A 23311-nucleotide genomic window follows, 5' to 3' on the forward strand; every position below is an offset into this window, starting at 1 on the left:
CCAGCCTTCCCCCGCGTCTGGTGGGTGCTGTTGCTCTTCCCTGTTCCTCGGCTTGTCCATCTCCGCCTTCTTCCTCGCTTGGCTTTCTCCCTGAGTGTATCTCTGTATCATTTCCCTTTTCTTTTTTTTAAATGTATTTTATTGATTTTTTTACAGAGAGGAAGAGAGAGGGATAGAAAGTTAGAAACATCGATGAGAGAGAATCATCGATCAGCTGCCTCTTGCACACCCCCTACTGGGGATGTGCCCGCAACCAAGGTACATGCCCTTAACCGGAATCGAACCCGGGACCTTTCAGTCCGCAGGCTGACGCTCTATCCACTGAGCCAAACCGGTTTCAGCTGTATCACTTCCCTTTTCATGAAGACATCTGTTACATCGGACTAGGGCCCACCGAATGGCCTTCTTAACTATATCTGCAATGGCTCCAGGTCCAAATAAGGTCACATTCTGAGGTTCTGGGGGTTAGGACTTCAACATAGGAATTTGAGGGGAAAGGGTGCGATTCATCCTTTAAGAACCACGTGTGGTATTATTTGTGCGAAATATTCAACATACTCGTGGGAACAGAAGGCAGATTCATGGTTGCTAGAAACTTGGGGGAGAGGGGAACGGGAGTAACTCTGAATGGATGAGGGGGGATGTGATGGAGATTCTGGAACTAGGAAACAAGCATAGGAATATTAGGTTACTGGTCTGAGGTCAGACAGCTCAGTGGTCAAGAGGAGCGTTGTCCCAAAGCTTGTGTTCTTTCCATGACAACTGAGTCCAACTGAGTCCAAATGGTCACGTTATGTATCTTCTCTGAGCCTTATTGTTCTCAGCTATGAAATTCAGTCAATATATCAACCCCCTCCTCTGCTCACGTGAGAATTCACGGAGATGACGTATGTGAGAGGCACTAGCACGTTCTGTGTGTGTAATAAATGGTCATCGTTACTCAGTCCGTTGGGGTCCATCAGGGAAACAGAAGCCACTCTGTGTCTTTCAGACAGAGGACATAAAATAGAGGGAGTTGATGACTCAGGAGATGGAAGAGCTGAGGAGCCATCTGGGGGAACCAGGAGGTACCTACAGTGGAGAGAAAACAAGAGGAGGTGGTTTTACCAGAGGCCAAGCCATAGGGTCATGGAGGAAACTGGGAGCTCAGAGTGAGAGACTTTCCAGAAGGAACTAGGACTCCTCAAAGAGATGTGGCAGCTGCCACACTGTCCAAGGAAATAGCCTCACTTCTCCTTCCTCCCACCCTCTCATGTTCTATTGGAGCCTCCTACTGGCCAAACCTACTGGAAGTCAAGAGCAAGGGAGCCTGGGAAATGTAGTTCACTGAGACACAGGGGTACTCTTGGCTGCCCTGGTGGTTGGTGAACAGTGTCTACTGTTGGTCTGCATGTGCAGGTTTATGTATGATACTGGTGTGCTGAGATTGGACCTGCCCCTGGCGTGGTGCATGCCACAGGTCCGCAGCAAGAGGGCGAGGCAGATCTGTAGCACAGGTGTGTGACTGCACACAGTAGGGCTCAGAGCCACCACCTTGACAAGACACAGCCTGGCCATCTGAGTCCCATGTGCCAACGCCTGGCGTTGTGTGAGGCCGTCACAGGGCATCTGGAGTTGCATCCGCCTGCAGCCCATCCTATTCTGTTGCACAAGCATCTCAGCTCAGAGCTCGCTCCTCCGTGGTGCCCTGTGACTCAGCCAGCCTGATCGTTTGAGCCACTGAATGGCTGCATCTTCCTTCTGTAAACTGCCCCCAGTAGGAGACAGGGCAGAGGAGTCCGGAGAAGGCCCCTGGAATATACAGCACCAGCTTTTCTTTGGAGGGAGGAAGCAGCTTTCCTGTTTTTTTCTTAGAAATACAGCTCCCTCATCAATGCATCTGCCTACTGACTCCTCAGTCAGCCTGGCCTCCCGCAGGCCTGCCTCCCATGCCCCTGTGTTTCCTTCGGCCCGGGAATCTCTTGCCGTCAGACAGCAGTGAGCAGCTCCTGGTCTCCGCTGCTCCTCACGGGTCCTTAGGGATATGGGGCACAGGAAGGATGGATTGCTCTTCACCTTTCCCAGGCCGGAATGTTCCAGATGTTCCTTGATGGCGGATTCCCATTTCTGATTCTTTCATGTGTCAGGCATTGAGAAGGCAGGAGAGCTAAACAAGAAGAGGAGGGTGCTAAGGGCTTTATACTCCCATCTCTAGCATTGGGGGTGGGGGTGGGGTGTAAATTAAGTTGAATTTTGTCCCCCAAAGATGTTGACGTCCTAGCCCCAATACCTGTCAATGAGGTCGTATTTGGAAATAGAGGCTTCTCAGGTGTGATCAGGTTATGATGAGGTTGCATTCGATCTGGGTGGGCCTTAATCCAATAGCATCCTGAGGAAAGAGAAGAGGCGCACACAGGGAGACGGCCTTGGGGCAGAGGGATGCAGCCCTGAGGCGAGGATGGCGCAGGCACCAGGAGCTAAGAGACAGGCAGGGACAGGTTCCGCCTCGGGTCCTCCCGAGAGGGCAAGGCCCACCGACACTCTGGTTCTGGACGTGAATCCTCCAGAATGATGAAAGATACGTTTCATCCTGGTTTGCGGGGCCCTGTTACAGTGACCCAGGAGACGGATCCAGGGAAACGAATGCAACCTTACAAATGGCTACCAAGCTACCCCACCTCCTGAGATTATCCCCATGTCCCTGTCCAAGGGTGGGTGGCCTCGGGTAAGGGAGAGGCCATGCCCTTAGGACCTGAGAGCTCACCCTGGGAGCTGAGAGCACATATGTGTTCTCGAGTGTAACCCTCCCACCACTCCTGTGACGCAGGCACTGGCGCGATGCCCGTTCACACTTGAGGAAACCGAGTCTCGGAGAGGCACAATCCTTTCCCCCGGGTGACAGGAACATTTTCATTTCTTTCAAGGCTGTCCTGAGCTCCTGAAGGCCAAATGCACTTGTTGGATGAGAAAGGTGTTTGTTTCCTTTGCTTCTTGACAAATTAGCCCAAGCTTAGGGCTAAAGCAACACAGACGCACTGTCTCCCGGTTTCCCTGGATGCCCTGCCCAGGTCTCCAGGGCTGATGCCACGGGGTCAGGAGGCCTCTGTCCCTTTCTGGGGCCTGATGTTCTCTTCCAAGCTCGCCGGTTGGTGGTTGAATTTGTTTCCGTGTGTCTGTATGACTGAGGCCCCGTTCTCTCACTAGCCACCCACCAGGGGCCTCCCAGCACCAGGGGGCCCACCGTTCCTTGCCAGTTGGCCCCAATGGTTGCTCACAACATGGCGACAGGCTTTCTGCCACGCCAGCAGGGGCCTCTCTCTGACGGCCCGCCTCCAGCATGCCGGCAGAGTCTTATGTAACTCACCTGATCTTACTCACAGGTGTCGCCCACACGCAAGGGGAACACACCAGGGGGCGGGGGTTTGGGGAACTATGTTAGGATTCCACCCACCGAGTTCAGATGAACTTGACTTTGAGGCCAAGATGAACTTGACTTGGGGGAGTGGCCTTGGAGAATGTTCTTCCACCTCTCCCCCTCCCACCTTTGAATCCGAGTCTCCTTATTTATAAAGGAGACAGTGATACCAGGCTCCAGCGCTGTTTTGAGGATTAGATCTGTTAAACCATCAAGCACTGCCAGTTGCTAGGAGCTCAGTCAATGGCAGCCCCCTCCCTTCCCTTTGCCACCATGTCTCCTCCGCAGAGAAAACACGGGGTGGGTGGTGCATGTGGAAGGGGCCTGGCCCTGGAGCCAGGGGGCCTGGCCTGGCTCCACCCTGCCCCTGCCCCTTCTCCCAAATGGTAGGAGTCACTACAGCTTCGCCTGGGCCAAGGTGAAGATGAAAGGAGATCCCTAAACAAACAAAAAATCCTTCGGAAAGGCCCGCCTCCCTCCTCCCCATACAGCGTGAGCACCGTTCTCTGCCGGAAGCCGGAGGCCAGAAGAGAGGGCCCCCCCCCCCCCTCCTGGTGCTGAGCCAGGCAGTGACGCCTGCCTTTGCTCCCGCGGGACCGACCGTGGGTCCATGTGGCACGTCTAGCGTGTTCTCTGTCGTGAATCTCAGAGGAGTCTCATACAGACTTGATCTTCCCAGCCAGGCAGGGCACGGACCAGCCCATGCAGCCCCATATATGATGGGGCCTGACCACTCCCGTCCATGATGGTCCTGGGGCAGGTGGACAGCCAGGAGGTCGGCCGTCTCCGTGAACCAAGCTGTATGGGGTCAGGGACCCTGGGCTCCTGGCATTGAAACAGTCAGTCACTGGGGGTAGAATTGGTGACCCCTCCTTGCTGAAGCTAGCCTGCTGGTCCTGTAACCAGCCCTGCCCACCCCCACCCCCACCCCCACCCCCCAGGAAGGGTTGTGAGTGCTTTTCCTTTTCCGGCTGTATCTCCAGCTCCCCGGACAGTTAGAAAACACTGCCCAGACTGGCCTGTCACTCCAGCCAGCAGAGCTCTCCCACCCAGATTCCCGGGGAACACCCAGAGGAACGCCCACCCCTCTTCCAGCATCCCCACGTGGCAGGCAGGCGGCCGGGCGGGTGTGGACTGGCTGTAAGCGGTCTCACACCCCACGTGTGGCTCTGCAGGCCGCCCGGGCCGCCTCACAACCCAAGGCTGCCTGACTAGTCCGTGTGGGTCCAAGGCCCGCGGCGGGGGCTCGACGTTTGCTGAGAGGTTTTCCATCATTTATTAATGAGCTTCGGCAGCAGCCTGTGAATTAGGGCTCTGCTGGAGACATCGGCTCTGGGAGGCTGGGCAGGCAAGGCCGCTGGCTTCCGGGGGCTTGTCATCCATGGCTGGAAGATGCTCGGTGCTTCTCTCCTTCCCCCCACCCCCCCCCACCCCCACGGTGCTTGTCTACTCAGAGCCAAACGCATGCACTTCAGGCAAAGGGCGGCTTCTCACCACCGCTGGGGCGGGGCTGGGGCGGGGCTGGGGCAGGGCTGGGGCTGGGCCAGGTACCGTACACAGTGGTGCACGCCTTTTCTGCCATTGCAGTCCCAGCGGGAGCCGCCATGCACCGGCTCACCCCCACGCCTGTCCGTGTACCCTGCCACTCGGGGGGAAAGGCGTGTCAGGGTGGGGGCTAAAGTGACAAAGTGCCTCTCCTCTCGGAGCCGACACCGCAGCGAGAAAGCACACCAGGCCCCGAGCCAAGGGCCTCTCCTTCTTTACCTAATCCTCCCCCACGGGCGGGTCCTGCGATTATCCGGTGAGTGGAGCGGGAAAGCGAGGCACAGGGCGGCTAGGCGGCTTGTCAAGTACCAACAGCTCAGAGCAAGGCTCAGCCCGCTGCCAACCCGGCCCCCGTGGCCACTCCTGGCGCCCGCTGCGCTGGATCGGGTTAAGGGAAACGCGTGTGTGTTGGGACCAGATCATTGAGTTCAAGCCCTGCTCTCCACTCGCACTTTATACGGCTTCCGGGAGCCTCAGTTTCCTTCCCGCTGGGTTTTCAGAGGGTTTGGCCCGGCAGGAGGCCCACGCAGATTCCTCTCTCAGCTCCCCTCCCTTCGTTCCCGGAGGCTGGCGGTGGGGAGAGGGTGATGAGTGACAGCTCCAGGACGGGGGCGGGAGGAGGGGGAGGAATCGGGAGCCACCTTGCAAAGCACCCTAGATTCCATCTAACCCCCTTACTTCCCTCTAACGGATTTCCCCAGGGCCCGCTCAAACCGAGTTACCTCTGGTGTCCGAAGGTGTAAAGCCCATAACTCAGAGGCATTAGATGCAAACTATTCAGGCCTCCACGGTCATGGGGCTGGCTCCCGGCCGCGGCTGGGGCTGCTGGACGAGGTGCGTTTTCCGGTTCCTTGAACGGGAATGGGGGAACGGGCATCGGGGCTTCTGTCCGGAGACAGGGAGCGTGCTGCTGCGGAGGGGATCGTGTGCGGTCCCCGCCCGCCCCGGTCTGACCCAGGAGGATGTGGCTTGCTGAGTCAAGAAAGTTTTGTCCCCACTCTGCGGTGGCTTCTCACGGGGCCCGAGGACCTGCAGGCTTCAGCCCCAGCTAAGCAAGGGGGCGTGATGGAGGGCTCGGGCCTCCCAGGGCCCACGCCTTGGTCTCCAGGTTGGCAGCCTCCCCTCTGACACATCAGGGCCGTGGGAAGGTGTGCCAGTGCGTGTGGAATTGGACGTGGGACCCAGGCAGACCTCTGGGTTTTCCTTTTATTTTCCTTGTTGCTCTCCTTTCAGCCTGTGTACACCATGGCGACTCTTCCTTGGGCGTTTGTGTTGCTTAAAATGGAGCTTGTCGCCGAGACCGGTTTGGCTCAATGGATAGAGCGTCAGCTTGGGGACTGAAGGGTCCCGGGTTCGATTCCGGTCAAGGGCATGTACCTTGGTTGTGGGCAAATCCCCAGTAGGGGTTGTGCAAGAGGCGGCTGATCGATGACTCTCTCTCATCGATGTTTCTAACTATCTCTCTCCTTTCCTCTCTGTACAAAATCAATAAAATATATTTTAAAAATAATAATAAAAAAATAAAATAATAAAATGAAATGGAGCTTGCCGGACGGCCGCCGCCCCGGCTCCCCAGCGCTGGGCCGGAGTGCGGCCCGTGGGTTCAGCTCGGGAACAGCCGCGTTTATCGTGTTACACTTGGCTGGTGCCCGCGGAGTGATTTGTGGACTCAGGAGGGTCGATGACAAGCGGCGTGTGGCATTGGCATCGCGTGAACAGAGAGGCGCGGCAGGCCCCGCCACAGCCTTTCAGCGTCGCTGCTGGGCACCCTGGTAGCATTTCCGGGGTATTTCACCCCCCCCCCCCGGGGGGAGTTCAGGGTGGATGTTCTTCCCACCGTGGACATGAAAACGGGGCCGAGAGCGAGCCCTGCCCCCCACAGCCCCACAGAAGCCCTTTTGGAGAAAGAGGCTCCGTGCAATGTGACCGGCGTGAATTGAGCAGAAGAGAGACCCCCCCACTCTCTCCAACCCCCACCCCCACCCCCACTCAGGGGGAGACGATTTGAATGCAATGCCGGAAGTTGCAATGATGGGGGAGTGCACAGAGCATCAAGTGCCTGCGAAGGAAAAGGGGAGGCAGGCCCAGAAGTTTCTCGGGAGAGGTGGGTACGGTGACGGGGAGAAGGGTGCCCCCAGGCAAGGGAAGAGCCGGAACCAGGACGTGGTCCAGGAGAGCATGGCGCGGACAAGGAACCCTGCACAGGTCTGCGTGTGCTTGTTTTTGAATGTATTTTTATTGATTTCAGAGAGGGAGGGAGAGAGAGAATCATTGATTGGCTCCCTCCTACACGCCCCTCACTGGGGATCGAGCCCACCACGGGGCATGGGCCCTGACCACTGAGCCACCACTGAGCACAGCTCCTCGTTGATGGGTGGAGTCAGTTGTGAGACTCAGGCCATGATGGCTGACCTGCCCAAACTTTGCCTTGCATCACTGATGGTCATGTGGTCAGAGTCCCATGTCACCAGATCACCCCTGTCGGTGACTTTGAGGGAGGCAGTGACAAGGCATCTTTAGGAGATAATATCACAAGATCAGCTGGTGGGTGAAATCTAGGCAGGGTGCAGGAGGAGGAGACAAGATGCCTGCCAGAGAGGGTGGGGGCATGAGACAAGGAGGGGAGGTGGAGGGTCACCAAGGTGGGCTGATCTTGCATGTGAGCCGTGCCGAGTCTGGTCCCCCAGGTGGAGGTGTCCGTGGGGCAGCTGGGTGCAGGGTCTGAAGTCGCAGAGGCTGTGGACTGGGGATCAGAGATTGAGAGTGGCGAGAACCACCAGAGTGCAGAGGTCACAGGGAGTGTGAAGACAGGAGGGGGGGCAGCAGAGGAGAAACTCTGAACACTCTGAGAAGAGGGATTGAAGAGGACAGTCCGGGAGAAATTATGGGCGTACACGAGAGAAAGGCAGAAAAGAAACCTTTGAGAAGAATTGCAAAGATCCAGGATGTTGAGCTGATCTCTGAAATGTCGGAGTGCGGGACACCTCAGGGCAGTTCTGGATAGAGAGTAACTGAGGGAAGACATCCATCTACACCACAAATGTGAGGGCCTCTGAGCTGGGGGACCCCGGGTGAGGTCTCCAGGCTTTGTTTAATGTGTCTGTTCCTGAGCCGAGGATTGGAAACTTCTGTCGAAGTCCCTGTCCTCCAGGACTCGGGCGTCCACTGCCCTGAGTGGCTCCCCAACCCCCAGGCAGGCAGGCAGTTCCTTTCCAGCAGGCAGTGCATGGCTGAGCTCACCCAGGGTCAGTGGGGTGCGGGCCAGCCCATGCAGTGCAGTCCATGCAGTGCAGTCCGTGCAGCCCATGCAGTGCAGTCCATGCAGTGCAGTCCAACCCCCGGCCACGTGCCCTGCGCCCAGGTCCATTTCATCTGCAGGTGAAAATGGACACACCTTCTCCCTCGCCCGGCCTGGCTCTGCCTTCCCACCGGAGCACACGTTTCCCAGGAGACGCAGCCATCATCTTGGTGCACATGGGTGCCTAGTATGGTCCCAAAGCTGGTGAGAGGGGCGCTCCTGAGCTGGTGCAGGGAGCTCGCCGAACATTCCATCGTAGGGGTTGGGCTCCCCCAGCCCTTGCATGGCCAGCCGCTGCCTGTGTGTAGTGCAGTGTGCGATGGTGGTAGAGCCGAGTGGCTTCAGGCCTCAACCTCTGAAGGCTGACTGTCCCAGGTTCTAATCCCAGCCCTGCCCTGAGGATTCAGGCGGCCCTGGCCCTGGGCAAGTCACTTAACCTCCCAGGGCCTCCCTTTTCTCACCGATCTAATGGGATCAGCGACAACAGCAGCACCTGTGCGAGAGGGTTGTCCTGAGGACTAAATGAGCTAACATCTAAAGCACTTAGATCGGTGAGGTCCTCAGTGAATGTTAGCTGCTGGTAATGGCTGTTACTATAGTAACGGTGTTGGATAGCAGCTGCTTGGCCCTCGGGGCTGCCCTCCGCAGACTTTGGCCCCGTGTCCCTTGCATACCTCCGGAGACTGGCGAGAAGCCAGGACAACTGCAAACTATTAGGACGGAGGAGGCTTCGAGTTTGGGCTGTCGGGCTGGGCCGCCTCCCGCGAGCACGGCTTATTTAGATGGATTAGGGAGCGGGCCTCCTCCTCAGCTGCCTCTGGAAGGAGCGATGGGTACTGGATGAAAAAGCCCTGGACAGGAGACGAAAGGAGTGATGTCCAGGCACTGATTGCCTCGTAATCAGGTGATGGATGCAGCGCCCCACACCTGTTTCCAGCAGGCTCCACCCGGCCTCCCCCCGGCTCCCAGGGAGCACAGTCCTGCCAGTCCAGGCCTTTTTTTTTTCCCCCCTCTTCGCCAGCATTCCTCTTGCTTAATGACGAGGAGCTGGAGTGTGGCTTCCCATTAACTTTTATCCTCCCCATAAACGGCCTGCTTGACTCACAGTGACAGTTGTTCGCTCTGTTCCCCGGGGGTTCCTCCATCCTCCATCCTCCATCCTCCTCTGCTCACAGCCAGCCTGTCACCGCCTCGGCCCCGCCCACCAACGCCCCACTCGTGGGCCCTGCTGTGCCCATGGAGGTAGGGGAGCTGGCTTTTACATTTTATTTACTTTTTTCTTTTTTTTATACAAGCAAAAGCTTCAGGCTGTAGCTTCAAAGCCCTGGAGGGAGCTGAGGCTGGGCCTGGAGACAGAAGGGCCACGGGGAATCTGCCCTGGAACCCTGAGCCACCAACAGACTGGGGGCTCTGGAAAGGACTGGGAGGGTCATGGGAGGACAAATGAGGGCTAGGGACCATGTTGCCCAGGAGGATAGGAGTGAGCAGCCCTGAGGAGGCCGCCTGGGGAGGTCCTAGTGTCCCTAAGCAAAGGTTACTTCCCAAGGGGAGAGATGATGAGTCTGAGGAGGGATTCGATGGGGGCACAGATCAGCTTTGGGGAACCCTCCCCCTCTACTCCAAATCAGCCGGTGACCTGGGGTGAGGCTTTTGTCCCAGAGCCTGGATTCCACCTGGCCTTCCTGCCCCCACTCTGTCCCCCACCCCTCAGAAGGACAGATCTAAGAAAGCAAGCCTGGAGAGAACCAACATGGGGGCGTAGGTAAACGCCTGTACTCACTGCCTCCCACAACCACATCAAAATTACAACTGAAATACAGAACAATCCTCCTCCAGAACTGCCTGAAGGCTGGCTGAATGAAGTCCTACAACTAGAGAAGTAAAGAAGAAAGCACCTGAGACTGTAGGAGGAATGGAGGGGTGGAAAGGGCTGGACCAGCACCCACGTGGGCTGCTTTTGTAATGGGGAGGGAGATTGTCTCTGCGGAGGCCGCTCATGAGAAGCAAGGGGCCCCAGCATCACACCAGATCCCCAGCCCAGGCTCCCAGAGCTGGGAAAAGTCATTCTTATAACTGGGCTGTAAAAACCAGCGGGAATTGGGGCTCAGTGACACAGGGGCTGCTGGAGACCCAGGTGTTTCATTTAAAGGGCCACCACACAAACTGAACTTACAAGGTCTCACTATGTGCTCCAGCACCAGAATGAGGCTCTGGGGGACCCAGACACATATGAGGAAGGACTGGATTGTCTGGCATCAGATTAAAGGGGCGGGGGGGGGGGGGTGTTCCTTGCAGGGGTCTTGTTCCTGTGCTGGGACCTTCCCTGTCACCAGGCTGACTGGCAGCCTTATCTGCATCTCCATCAGCCCAAGCACACTGTTTGCTCCACGCTGGGGAGTCCCCGAGACCACTCTATCCAATTTGCAACCCCACTCAAGCTGTTTGCAGCAGCTTTTCCATATGATTAGCCTGTCCTGGCTTCAGGCTTTGCTAAAATCTCTCAAACAAGCTACAGCTGGTGACAGCTTGCCCCCAACACATCAATAAAGGGCCCAAGCCCCGGCACTAGCACCAGCCTGCCTTGCTTCACAGCTGGGCCTCCCCTGGGCGCCTCCAACCCCAATACAAAGAGCAAATAGCCGTCTGCTGATCCCACTGAGCTCCTGCCAGGTGGTCCCTGGCAGTGGCTGACTTTGCACCACCCTGGAGGCCCTAGAGCCAGTGAATCCGGTGAACAGCTTCAGACCATAGCAGATTACAACTCTACACATCCACACGAGGCAGACCCAGTGAGCACCAAAGCCCCACTGAAGCAAGTCCTGCTCCCTAGGGGTGTCTCCCAAACACAGTTCTTCCCACTGTAGTCGCAGCTGGTTCTCACAGCCAATTGGCCTGGAGGTAAATTCCTTCCAGTGACACCATCAGCAATCAAGACTTCACTACAACAAGACCATGCACACAACCCACAAAGGGGCACACCTAAAGTGCCCAGCTCAGGTGACTGGGGAGGCTGAGCCACTGGGCCCTATAGGACACCTACTACCCAAGGCCACTCCACCAATTCCAGGAGACCTAGCAGCTCTACCTAATACATAGAAACACATCTCAAATGGAAGCAAACTACCGGAGAGAGTTCAAAACTGTGATTATAAGGTTACTCAAAGGCTTTCATGAGACTGTCAAGGATCTTAGTGAGAATGTCAAAGACATGAAAAAGGACAGTCAGAAATTAAGCATATACTAACAGTGACTAACTGAAATAATTTACAGGGATTCAACAGTAGAGGATTCTGAGAATTAAATCAACGATTTGGAATATGCTCATTTTGAAAGCTGCCATGGCGTGGGCATATGAGGAAGAGTCCATGTCAGTCCTGATAGGGGACAAACCTGGCCGGTGCCCTTTAGATACCTCATGGTCACAAGAGCAGGGCTGATGTAACAGTTTATGCCCAGCTCATGTGGCTCACTGCTTGAGCGCCCACCTATGAACCAGGAGGTCACGGTTCGATTCCTGGTTAGGGCACATGCCCAGTTTTCAGGCTTGATTCTCAACAGAGGGCATGCAGGGGCAGCCAATCTATGATTCTTTCCCATCATTGATATTTCTCTCTCTCCTTCCCTCTTTTAAATCAATAAAAAACATTTTTTTTTTAAATGACAGCTTACATGTTTTAAGCATATGATGTCCCAGGCATAGTGACATTCAAAGACTACATTAACTTGTTTAATCCCTCAAGCAGCCTTCGGAAGGTTTTCCCATTTCTGAGCTCCATTTCACAGGTGGGAAAAAATGAGGCACAGAGCAGTTCATTACAACCCCAAGTCACACAGCTAGTAGGTGATGATGGAGCCAGGACTCAAACCCAAGTGGAATGATTCAGAACCTGACACCTCTATGGTATTCAGCCACGGGATGATCACCTCGACTGGTAACCCTGCATGGAATACTGCTTTGAGAAGCATTTAGATCAAGCATGTCAAACTCAATGGCTAACACGGGCCAAATAAACGAGGCATGCAGGCCGCAAGTTTGACATGCTTGATTTAGACTGTGATCAGGAAAAAAAGTTCTGTAATTGATTAGCAATGTCTGCCCTGGACTTGAGGAAGGAGGAGTCAGAGTTCTGCAGGCCACTTGGGCATCACAACCCTTTGTTGATACTCTAGGCCAGATCCTTCTTTAACATGGAGCTGCCCAGTGCATTGTAGGAGGATTAGCAGCATCCCTGGTTCCCACCCACTAGGTACCAGTATCACCACCACCCCCAGTCCTGACAATTAAAACTGTTTCCAGACTTTGTCTCCTGGAGGCAAAATTGCCCCGTTGAGAACCCTTGCAACAGGGGATTGGCAAAAGAGCACTGAACTTGAAGTCAAGAGAACAGGGTTCTAGCTTGGCTCTGTCACCATGGAAATGGCCCTACTCCTCCACAGGCATCAGGTTCTTAAAGTGTCAGGTGAAGGGGATGAAGTGGATGGTCCCAGGAGCTCTTTCTAGAAGCCTGTGGTCACACAATTTGGTTCCCTTCCCTCACCCAGGCCTTCAGTTAAAACTCGGGTTTTGGAGCAATAACTTTCCAGAGACCTGCAGGGGAGACCAACAGAAACGTCTGGAAGCTGCAGCAAGCCCTTTGACCCCTTGGAGCTTCATAGTTGCTCCTCATTAAAGGAGAGAAAGAAACAAAGGGGAGAAAGCATTCAAATCTTGGTACTAAGATTTCCTCCAAGCCGCAGTTACCAAGCAGATACGAATAGAAAAACCACAGAGACAATAACTGAACACCCATTTCCCTGTGTTAGGAGAGGAAACCAGCTATTGGTTGGGGAAATCTCCCCAGCTCTATTCAATTATGAATCTCGGCAGGAAGCCTGGAAAATCCCGGCTTCTCTGCAGCGAAGGGTTGGAGGAGGCTCTGTGGGTTCTGGAAGAACTCACGGTGAGAGATGAGGGATGGCAGGTGGTGAGAGCGAAGCCAGGGTCCTGCCTCCTGTCGAGGGCCAGGATGGGTGGGCAGGAGCCGGTGGGGAGGATGGGGGCCTCTGGGACCCTAGAGCTGTAGCTGAGGTCCACACAGCAGGCATCCCTTGCGAAGGCAGCGCTGTGTGGGAGGAGACGTGGTTCCAGGGCTTGGTTCATGGGCCACCCGCAGGTAGGAAGACTTTTTCTTCATTGGAATGGAGGGGAAGTCACCACTTCTGGGAGCTGTTTCCATGCTGACTCCAAATGGCCTCATTTCCTGTTCCTCCTGGAAACTGTGTGAAGTCCATGGACACCCCACATGGTCCATCAGGAAACAGATGCTGTACGGCTAACTGGTCAACCCAGTGCTTGCTTTCCCAGATGACTGACATCTCAAGAGGCTGAAGCGCACAGGTCACACAGCTTCCACACGGTGCATGGCGATCAGCACCCCATCCCCCAATGCAACGTTCCTTCTCCCCCATTGGCCCTGTAGTCTCTGGGGAGCCTGTGTCCCATCCCCCCCCCCCTTTTTTTTTTTACCTTGTAAAAGTGTTGCAGGCGTGCCCCGAGGAAGGAAGTATGACTCGGGCTTCGGAGCCCATGAGAACTGGGTTGGAATCTCCTTCCCCTGAGGAAGGTACGGCTGGTTGGAGGTTAGGGTTTTCCTGGTTGCAGGCACAGAAATCAACTTCTTCCTGCCTGATCCCCAAAGAGGACTTTACTGAGTGTGGAGGGTCCCAAAGCATTGAAGGCGTTTAACAGTCAAGACTGAGGAAGGGGAGAACAAGAAGCTTTGTAGCCGGCAGCACAGACCACTGAGAAAATGCCCCATTGCTGAACTCCCCAACATCTTTCAGTCCCTGGGTCTCCTCTGATCCAAATCCACACTCCCAAGAGTGCGTCTGATTGGTCAAGCTCAGGACAGATGTGGGCTAGGATCTCGGGCTGGGGCGGGACCACCTATGTGAGCAACCCATTCCCACAGGTACACCTCAGAGGCACATCAGAGCCTCGGGATGGGCTTAGCAGTGGGCAGATGGCCCACCCTTCTCTCCCCATTTCCTGCCCCCAGGATCACTGCCAAGCGTCCAAGCACAGAAGCCCTAGAGCCCAGGATCGAGAGAGATGTCTCACTTTACCAGACTAACTGATCTCCAGTTTCAGGTCTATAGAGATAAGACCTGTCTGGGGCAGAAATAGAGTTGTGTCTGGGAAACCTACTGCCTGGGGAAGGGTCTTGAACCAGAATTGGTTCCTGACAGACCCCATCACCTAGTGGACATTGAACCAGAGCCCAGCCCCAATGCAACAGGTGCCACCTTCCTGATGCTGATGACAAGGGTGTCTTCTCCCCCAAATCCTCCACTGGCCTTCCTCTGGGGTGTCCCGTTTGGGGGAAACATCTGCCCTGAACCTACTGGGCCTAGTCATCACCTAGACCAGTGGTCGGCAAACTCATTAGTCAACAGAGCCAAATACCAACACTACAACGATTGAAACTTCTTTTGAGAGCCAAATTTTTTAAACTTAAGCTTCTTCTAATGCCACTTCTTCAAAATAGACTCGCCCAGGTCATGGTATTTTGTGGAAGAGCCACACTCAATCGGCCAAAGAGCCACGTGTGACTCATGAGCCGAAGTTTGCCAACCACAGACCTAGACTGCTAGAGATAGAAGGTGGCTTAGAGATGGAGCCCTCTGCCTGCTGCCTGGTCACAGATTAGAACTGAGGGAGGAGACTTGGGGTCCAAGTCCCTATAGAATTCATCCTCCGTCAGGTCTGAAATACCGCAAGTTGAGGCCCAATGCTCCTCAACATGGGTCTCTCCTTGTGAGTGACAGGGAGCGAGGGGGCGGCAGGCACAGTCCAAGGTCCCGCTGGCCTCCTCACCCTGCGCTCCTGGCAGCAGTGGCTACTGAGGCTGCCATGGCCCGTCTGGCAGCTGCAGGAAGCTGCCGACTGAGCCAGAGTTTAAATGTGTCCCTCCTCACAAGGAGCTCCAGTGTGAGGGGAACAAATGAAGAGAGAGCTTGTTAATCCTGGGGGAGTGCAGCCTGCAATCTCCCGGGCAGCTGGGCTCCTCTGAGACTAAAATAAGATGCCCAAGAGGCCCCGGGGTGGGGCCCTACAACCTAACGGGTCAAGTGCCACCTCGCCAGGCTGGGAATAAAATCGCAGACATGCAGAGCCGAGAGGGACTGGAACTTCTGGCATTAAGGAAAGCTCACGGTGGCACCTTGGAGCCGGAGGCATTAAATCCAGTCTCTTTGCAGGGCAATCCAGGCCACCTCCCTGACTGCAGCCCCACCTACATGTTCCAGCCTCAGTCACCACCCCACACCTGCTATTTTCCTAACTCCCTAACGTGCCTCTGTGCGAAACCACCTAACATCTGATACCACTTCCCCCCGGCTCTGAGCCCAGCCCCTTCCCAGCACTGCCCAGATGACCCATCCAACACTCGGGCCCAATTCTTTGGGACTCTGTGAACCTGCCGCCTCCCCTGTAGCCTGTGCCGCTCACTGGCTGCCTTGTTCTAAGGCGATGTGTGCACGCACCTCCCTAACGCGGCTACAAGTTCTTGCCAGCAGGACCCGTGTCTTTGGGCTCCCACAGCCTGCCATCAATCCATTGATTGCTGAATTAAAAGGAAGAATGAGCAAAGGGCGGAATGGATGAGCCGTGTTTGCGTCAAAACCCAAGCCAGATCCTATAAGGATAAAGGGCACCTCAGTGACTCTCAGCCAGAGAAGAGCACGTGTGAAACCCTGGTTGTCAGTGTGCTCGTTGCCCAGAGAGACTGCTCTGAACCCCACGCACTGGGCCATGGAGGGGACACGTGGGGAAGGGGGGTCCTTCTCCCCAAACTTTAGTCAGAAAACAGGTCTGTTCAAAAGCATCTCCAAGAAACGAGGAGTTAAAAACTATCTTCTCACCGTGACATCACCATCAGGATTTATCCTTCTCAAAACGCTTTGACCACCATGGCCTCCTTGGGCCTCCCCTCAGCTGGAAAGACGGTAAAATATTTCCCCATTTTCCAATGGGGAGAAGCTTTCCTGACCTCTGCCGTGCGCTGAGGCCAGGTCCCTCCGTGAAGGCCATGCCCTTGAAGCGCTGGACCCCTTTCAGGCTGCTTTCCTCAGTCATCATTGGATGACCATAGCAGCAAGCTCCACAATGGCAGAGACCATGTCCGTCTTGGTTTTTTCTTGTGCGATTGATTCTGGCTGTAGCTGAAACATGCCAAAACGTATAATGTCTTAAACATAAAAGAAGCGGATTCGTTGTTCATGGAACAGCGCATGGTGGGTGGTCCTCTTCGTGGCCAGTTTCCCCCGCCACGGCATCCAGGACCCAGGTCCTTTCCATCTTGTGGCTCCGCCATTCCCTGTGGCTGGTGGGAAGGGTGGGAGGGGGGCTAATGGAGTTGGTGTGAGCACACCAACTTCTCTAGGGCCTTATCCGGAAAGGGCGCAAGTCACTTCTGCTCACACGCCATTTGCCAACTCAGTCACATTGCCACATGGAGCTATAAAGGAAGCTGAGAAACAGACCGTCCCTGTGTCCAGTCAGAGAGGATGTGAGTTCTGAGTGAGCAGACACGCTGCTGGGTCCCCAGCATCTATCACACGACAGGAGCTCAGTGAACACAAGTTGGGTGAAGGGACCGAAGGTAATCCGTGGCTTCACAGGGTCTCAGCCAGGAAAGTCCAGCTGAGTCCACGCTGCCTCTCCGAGCCTGGGGTTTCTTTATCCGCCAGCCTGCCTCGCTGCAGCTGGAGAGAGGCCAGCCCTCGGAGGACACCAGCGGATGCCAATTGATAAATCACAGCTATTAGGAGTGTTCTTTGGAGATAGCACGGAAGTCAGTGAATTATGAGGGAGAGTTCTGAGGGGGGAAGGGAATTACAGGGAGCAAAGAGCTCCAGTGGTGGGAAGAGCATGAGGCCTGGGTTGACAGCAACTTGGAGCACTGGCCTGGACACCTCGCTGAGCATCTGCTCCAAAACCTGTGTGATGAGCTGAACCGTGTTCCTTCAAATTCTTTATATACAATATATTATTGATTTTCCACAGAGAGGAAGGGAGAGGGATAGAGAGCTACAAACGTCGATGAGAGAGAAACATCGACCAGCTGCCTCCTGCACACCCCCTACTGGGGATGTGCCCACAACCAATGTACATGCCCTTGACCGGAATCGAACCCGGGACCTTCCAGTCCGCAAGCTGACACTTTATGCACTGAGCCAAACCGGTTTTGGCTGTTCCTTCAAATTCTTACATTGAATTTTCAGGGACACAATTGAAGTCTTAACCCAGCGCCTCCCAATGTGACCTTATCTGGAGTATGGGTCTTTAAAGAGTTAACCAAGCTAAAACGAGATCATTAGGGTGGAGCCTAATCAAGTATGACTGGTGCCCTTCTGGGAAAAGGCAATTTTGGGGATGGACAGACACACACAGGGAGAACGCCATTCGAAGATGAAGACCAAAATCAAGGTGAAGGTTCCCATAAACTAGGGGTGTCGAACTCAATCAGAGAAGGGGCCAAAATCTAAAATCCAGCCTAAATCACGGGCCAAATGGTTTACTGAACAGTCATAAACTGACAATGTCATAAACTGACAGCAGAGTGCAGTGATGACAGCGCGGTGCGGGCCACATTGCAAGACCTGGCGGGCTGGATTTGGCCCGCGGGCCTTTTGTTTGACACATGTGCCATAAACCAAGGAACGCCAGTGACTGTCAGCAAACCCCCAGATGCTGAGAGGCCTAGAACACGTCCTTCCTCAGAGCCCTCAGAGGGAACCAACCCTGCCCACACCTTGACCTTGGCCTTCTGGCCTCCAGAACAGCGAGACAAGGTATTTCTGTTCATTAAGCCACCAGGTTTGGGGCACTTAGGTATGGCAGCCCTAGAAGTGAATACCCCTGCCTCTTTGCACTGGAATGAACTTGGCCAAGTCATTTCCATCCTGGCCTCTGGCCTGTCATCTGCAGGCACATCAAAGGACAAGAACTGGGTCCCCCAAACCAGGCGCACCGATTGCCACTGCCTTTCTTCTTTTCACACCTGCTGCTCCTTTCCGGAGTGGCCACTGCCCACCCAGGGTCTTCCAACCTCAGGTGACTCCATGGAGACTGTACCACCAAGTCCCATCTGAGCCTATCAGGGGAGACCCTCGGCCCAGCTGCTGCACCCCATTGCTGCTCCCTACCCATGCCATGCTCTCTGAGGTTCTAGAACACAAGGCTGGCCTACCAGCACACCCTCTGCCTGAGCATCTCCGTCTTCCAGTCACAGGTTAATTCAGCCTCAAACATCAGCCAATGCCCTTAGCCCAGTGGTCGGCAAACTCATTAGTCAACAGAGCCAAATATCAACTGTACAACGATTGAAATTTCTTTTGAGAGCCCAATTCTTTAAACTTAAACTTCTTCTAACGCCACTTCTTCAAAATAGACTGGCCCAGGCCGTGGTATTTTGTGGAAGAGCCACACTCAAGGGGCCAAAGAGCCACATGTGGCTCGAGAGCCGAAGTTTGCCGACCACGGCCTTAGCCCAAGAATTTTCCCACCAATAAAGCGTGTCGGGCACCCACATTCCCCCATCATGCTCCAGCCAATCAGAGCTACTTGTCGCTCGGAGAGCACACTGTGTCCTGCCTCCAGGCGGGGATGGGGTGGCCTAGGTTCAAGTCCTGACGAGGGCAGCTAATAGCAAATAGTGTCAGTAACCCTCTTGACCTTCATCGGTTATGATGAAGGTGAAGGGAGTTAATAAATGTCAGATGCTTGAAAGTAGTGCCTGGTACATAACAGGTGCTAAGTAAATCCTTGCCATCCTTTTTTTTTTTTTGGTGAGGTAACACTCTTCCCCCAAGTCCTCACCCACCAGCCTGGCCAAATCCCTGCCCCCTCTCAGTTCTCCACCTCCTCCATGAATGCCTGGGTCTCTCTGGATACATACAGCCCTCCAGTCTGCTCATCTGTTCCCACGGAGGTTAGGTCAGGGCAGGGACCAGGCTCACAGATAAGCAGCTCTGGGAAAACACTGAAGGGGAAGCCATCCTGGCAAGTGATTGGCCCCAGGACGGGGAGCTCCTGCCAGGTGCCCCACTTTGAGATAAGGATTCGGTCCATTTGGCCCTTGGACCAGGGCTGTGCCCGGCAGGCAATGACCCAAAGTGCCGTAGGACACAGCCACTTCAAATGCTTACAAAGTTCAAATGGATAGCCATTTAGAAAAATACGTGTTGGGTTGTTTTCCAACACAGATGATTCAAATGAAGCTGGTGGACTGTCTGGCCCCATGTGGTTCTCATTTTCCCACCTCCTCCCGTCTGAGCAGCCCCAAACAACAGCTGGGCCTCTTCTGGGTTGTTCCACTTCTCCAACTGACCGGGAGGGTGGGAATGGTCAATGAAATCCCGCAGGGGTATCTGTTCGCAGATGTGGGCCCACGCCTGAGGCCCCAACCTCAGCTTTGAGCTCAGCCACAAGTTCGGGATAGGAGCCCTGGACCTAAATCACCTCCTCCCCCTTCCCCTGCCTGCTCTTCTCACCGCCCGAAAAGAGACCGACAGCCACTCATTTCATCTTTCTGTCTTAACCAGCTCCCCAAGAATGGGAACTTAGGGCAATGCCTACCTCAGACCTGTAGCTCCAGCGCCGGGCGCAGCAGTGTGGGCTCAACAGTGATGTGGGGAGGACGGTGCAGGAAAGCCCCACGCAGCGCCTTTTCTCCTGGCCCTCTGGCCGTGTACTCACATCCTGTCCTGGAGCCGGAAGGAGCCTTCCACGTGGGCCTCCGTCTCCAACAGCCCCGCCCACCCCCAGCTGCCTCTACCAAGGCCTGGAGACCCCATTGGAGAGCATTTTGAAAACGTAATCAGCTTTGGGGAGAAAGGCCAGCGGCCCAGGGGTTTCCAGGGAAGGCAGCGTCAGGCTGATCAGAGGAAATGATGAGACTTCCAGGAGCTGGACTCCAGGGGTCACGCCTGCCACGTGCACCCAGGCGTCCCCTGAGCCCCGCCTTGAAAGTGGGCGAAGCCTTCCCTTTGCAGCGAAAGGAGATTGTCTGATCGCCCACAGCGGGGCCTCTGCAGTGAGGGTAGTGAAGACAGGTCCTTCAACACATCTCAGCCTCTTTCTTCCGGTTTCGAAAGAGCCTTATGCCGCAGATGAAATGGGCTGATGCATCACACGTGCTCACACATGAGCTTTCATCTTAGCCTGGGCAGGGCTTGCATGTAGGCGGCGTTTATTGGGGGGGTCCCCCTATGGGGAGGGGGAGGGCTGGGAGAGTGACGCTGAAATAGAGGGAGCGCCAGTGCAGGAGTGACCCTGAGTGGATCATCCCGTGACTCAGTTCTGCTGGACCTGCCTTCCTGAAGTCGGTGGAGTGGATCTAAGCCAGGAGGATGGGGACACTGATCCACCAGCTCCCATCTTCCTGCTCAAAGGCCATCCCTCGAGCTTTTAGCGTCCACACACACACAGGTGCAAGGCCGCTCCCCCGGCCATCCACCCTGAGCCATGGGGCAAAAAGCAAGAAATAGCTGAATGGAGGCATCGCAGGTGCTGTGTGGGGGCGCTGGTGGCTGCATCAGCGAAGGCTGGAGAAAAGGGGGTGCCGAGAAGCACTAAGTGTGGCTCAGGGTGTCCGCTCTCAATAGGTGTCCGCAGCTGCTGGTTAGAGCAAGGGAGGGGCACGTGAACTCGTGCTTGTGAAAGCAGGTGAGCACCATTATTAAGTCTCCCTCCAGCATTCTTTCCTCCAGGTTCCCTTTGTCAGGACAGACCTCTGAGGTGGCCCACTGTGGGGGCACCCTGGAGAGCCTCACGGGGTGACCAACTCATCCCGTGTGCCTGGGACTTTCCGGGTTTTACCCGTGTCCTTGTTCCTTGAGGCCTGGCCTTCCTAGCTAAGGGCAGCCCAGCCCAGAGACTAACCTGCTGCCGGCACCCTCCCTCCCGGCACCTCGGCTCACATTCCATTCACCTGCTTTCTGTCCGGGGGCGGGGGGGGGGGGGGGGGGGGGGGTGTGTCTGTGCTCACCTCAGACACACCGCCACCCTTCCACTCAGAACCAAAGATTCCGTTTCCTTTCTTTTAACAAGCCATATTGACTCATTTTCACTCATGGTGGAAAACTCCAAAAAATACAGGAAAAGCAATCTAAAGAAGAGAATTTTAATTCGCTCATAACCCTATCACCCAGAAGCGAAACACTGCACACACTTTAAGATCTTTCTTTCCAGATGTTTCCTTTAACAAAGGTGGCTTGTGATGGATGTGTACATCCCTGGACTCTTAGGGCAGAGAGAGCTCCCTCTGGCCCAATTCCTGAGTTTTGTTTTGTGTTTGTTTTTTAAGATCTGTTCATTGATTTTTAGAGAGAGAGGAAGAGAGACGGGAGAGACAGAAACATTGATGTGAGAGCGGAACACCAGTGGGCTGCCTCCTTAGAGAGAAGGTTAGCAAAATACATTGGGAGAGATTTGGAACAATCGTGTGTATACCCTAATGTTTCAAAACCTGAGTTTTATTTTCAGATGGAATGTATAAATACATAGCTTCCTCATTTCTGTCAAAGCATTTTTTCCTTTTAGCATTATCAGTGTTGGAGCAAGATTTATCCCACTGGTCCCTACACTATTCATTTCCTTCCAGGATTTTCAGCAGTTTTGGATTAATATCAATGTATGGTTCTTTGGGTTAATATCCAAGATATAAAGCACTCATGCCACTCAACAAAAGGAAGACAAAATCCAATTGAAACATGGGCAGAAGACCTGAATAGACATTTCTCCAAAGAGGATGTACAAATGGCCAAGAGACATATAAAAAAATGATCAAAGTCACTGATCACCAGAGAGACACAAATTAAAACCACAATGAGATATCACCTCATACCGATCAGAATGGCTATCATAAAAAAAAAAAAATTTTTAAAAATCACCAAACAACAAATGCTGGCGAGGATGTGGGGGAAAAGGGAACCCTTGCGCACTGCTGGTGGAAATGCAGACTGGTGTGGCCACTATGGAAAACAGTATGGAGTTTCCTCAAAAAAATTAAAAATGGTACTTCCATTTTGACTCAGCAATCCCACTTCTGGGAATATATCCTAAAAATCCCAATGCACCAATCAGAAATGATATATCCACCCCTATGTTCATAGCAGCATAATTTACAATAGCTAAGATTTGGAAACAGCCCAACTGCCCATCGGTAGATGAGTGGATACAAAGGTTGTAGGATGTTTACACAGTGGAATACCATGCAGCTATAAAAAAAGAGTTATCTCTTTCCTTTTGGGACAATGTGGATGGACCTAGAGAATATTATGTTACATTCAAGAAAGACAAATATCACATGATTTCACTTATTTGTGGAATCTAATGAACAAAATAAGGCCCAAGGTATGGAGGCATGGAACAGACTGACATATCTTGATGTGGGGTTGGGAGGATGAGAAGAGATAAACCAAATAACTTATATATTTACATGCATAACCCATGGGCAATAAGGTGGTGAAGACCTGGGATGGATGGATGGATAGGGGCTAGGAGGATGGGAGTAAGGGGGGGGGGGGGGGTAAACCAGAGACATCTGTAATACCATCAACAATAAAAAATATACATAAATAATAAACAGGTTTTCTTAAAAGTAAGATCTATAGGTATTGACCTGGAGAGATGTGTGTACATATTGTTCAATGGAAAAAGCAGGTTTTAGAGTATAATTCCATTTTAAAAATAAGGATATAGGCATTCTTGAAACCCGTTTATCAGACCCTTATAAAGCGAAACCTGCACCTCTCGCATGAGCCAGAATCTGCACTCCTGGGCATTTATCCCAGAGAAATGAAAGGTGAGGTTCCCCCCAAAGCCTGTGCCTGAAAGTTTACAGCAGCATTGTCAGAAATAGCTGGAGTCCTGGCCGAGGTAGCTCAGTTGATTGGAGCATCGTTCCATGCACCCGAAGGCCATGGGTTCAAACCCCGGTCAAGGCACATGCCCCGGTTGCAGGTTCCATCCCCAGCCAGGGCAAGTGCGGGAGGCCCACCGGCCTGGAAAATGCTTGCTCTGAGTCTGG

The 23311-nt window shown here is 54.1% G+C and overlaps 1 protein-coding gene and 1 long non-coding RNA gene across 2 annotated transcripts in view; one reads left to right on the plus strand and one right to left on the minus strand.

Moving 5' to 3' along the window:
- The window catches only part of CACNG4 (calcium voltage-gated channel auxiliary subunit gamma 4), a 51622-nt gene that overhangs the window by 20331 nt on the left and 7980 nt on the right, over window positions 1-23311 (plus strand). The gene's annotated exons all lie outside the window — the stretch shown is intronic.
- LOC311611520 lies at window positions 127-19971 on the minus strand. The gene is made up of 4 exons (XR_014793121.1): window positions 19858-19971; window positions 2270-2368; window positions 2056-2146; window positions 127-1071 (listed from the first exon to the last, which is right to left on the minus strand). It is a non-coding gene; the product is annotated as an uncharacterized lncRNA (long non-coding RNA).

The sequence above is a fragment of the Pipistrellus hanaki genome (genome assembly GCF_964339955.1).
Source record: "Pipistrellus hanaki genome assembly, chromosome: 16".
Taxonomy (NCBI): Eukaryota; Metazoa; Chordata; class Mammalia; order Chiroptera; family Vespertilionidae; genus Pipistrellus; species Pipistrellus hanaki.